Source organism: Durio zibethinus, chromosome 1, assembly GCF_047325235.1.
Source record: "Durio zibethinus cultivar Kanyao isolate XHJ-2024 chromosome 1, ASM4732523v1, whole genome shotgun sequence".
Lineage (NCBI taxonomy): Eukaryota > Viridiplantae > Streptophyta > Magnoliopsida > Malvales > Malvaceae > Durio > Durio zibethinus.
The window spans coordinates 27,206,835-27,208,789 of record NC_143162.1 but is presented as its reverse complement, the minus strand read 5'-3'; positions in this window follow the sequence as shown (position 1 = coordinate 27,208,789).

The following is a 1,955-nucleotide window of genomic DNA, read 5'->3' as shown; positions in this document are numbered from 1 at the left end:
ATATAAAAAGATCAAAGCTCTGATATCAATTGTTGGCTTTTTAGGTAAGATGGTGATCTAAGAAGGGGTGAATTGGATTTTTTTAAATTCTTTCCAAACAATGATTTAATATAATTACATGAAAACTTAAAATCAATATCAAAAGATGATGCAAGTAATAATAAATTGATAATCTTAAAGCAAATGCAAAGTAAAGAGATAGAGATAGAAAAATAAAAAATAAGGATTTATAGAGGTTCGATAATTCCTCACAAGGCATCTACGTCCTCTCTTCTTGGTTATTTATACCAAGGCTTTAATTCACTAATCTTGAATTGAAAATACAATCCTATCTTTTTTTCTCTAAGGCGTAAGATAAAAATTTCTACCTTTTATTGTATTTTACCCAATTTCACTACAAAGCTCTCAAGAAGATACCTCACCTCTTACTATTTTTCCTTTTTATATATCAAAGGTAATTTTGTAAACAATAGAATAACCTCTCTAAGGTTAGGTGTTTGCTAAGTTTAAATACAAAAAAATGATGAATAAATAATGAATATGATTTGGATACAATAAATACAAAGATATAGACTTTAAAGCTCTAAAACTCTTAATTTTTTTTAGAGATATGAATGTATGGCTTATTGGTACTTGCTTTCTTGATTCTTACTCCTTCTTAATGTGTTGGAATGCCCAATATATAGAAGAATTGAAGAACTAGCCGTTGGGGATGGTTTGGAGTTGAAAAAACCTGTTGAAGCTTGAAAAATTAGCTATTGAAGCTTTTCTAGGTATAAGGGATCATTGGTTTTGATAGATGATCGATCATGTGCCTTACTCAAACGATCCTTTTTTGTAGAGATCGATTTCATTTGCTCATTTTTCAACATTTTGGCCTTTCGGACAAATACCCAATCGATTCTGTGTAAAAAGATATTGATCTTATCAAGCAGGGGATCAATCCTGTCCTTTAGAGGATTGATCGAGTCAAGCTAGGCTGTTGTCTCATGTTTTATACTCTATTTACTAATTTGATTATATCTTGAGTTATACAACTCCAAATCAAAAATCGTTTAAAGATTTAAAAACTAGAATTAAAAGACATTTTATCTATATCAAATTCATCATTTAATTCATAATATTCGAATTATATTGAAATTTCAAAACTACCTTTTATACCATTTTTAGACAACTGGAACTGTTTAGTAAAATTTTAAAATCTCTTCTTAAATATTTAAATTTTCATTTTGTTTAATCCATTAAAAAGAAAACTTAAAGATCTTACCAATCATATAAAATTAAAATATTAAAACTTTTAGAATTAATATAGAAAAATAAAACAAATTCAATATTAGAAAACTTTGTTATTATAAAATAACTTTCTTAAGTTAATCTATTTTTCAAAATTAATATTATCAAAATTGTATTGAGTTTAAAATAAATAAATTTACTTTAAAAACAATAATTAGACTTTTATTTAAGTTTAAATAAATAATGTTTAAAGATAGTTTGATTTAAGAAATAAGAAAATATAAAAAAAGTTTGTTTAAACTTTAAAAATTATATTATTTATTTAATACTAAAATAATAAAACTTACGAACTTATGTTAAATAATTTTTTTTAAAATTTTAATCAAACTTATTTAATTTAATATTTTATCGTTTCAAAATAAAGATTAATTCAAAGCTAATAATATTGTATTATCCAAAATTTATTTTCAAAAAAGTAAAACAATTATTGAAAAGTTATTTTCAAGATTTTAAGATTTAGTATATGTGAAAAAAATATTTTTATCGTTTAATAAAAATTAAAATTTACTATTTGATTTTTTTTAAAAAATTTAACAGATGTATAAAAAATTTTTTGTGGTATATTTAGAAACGTCATCAATTTTTTGCTTTTTATAAGTCACTTTCCTATTTTAACCCTAACGAGGAGTTTATTTTTTTTAATCCGTAGTTTTTGTTTTTTT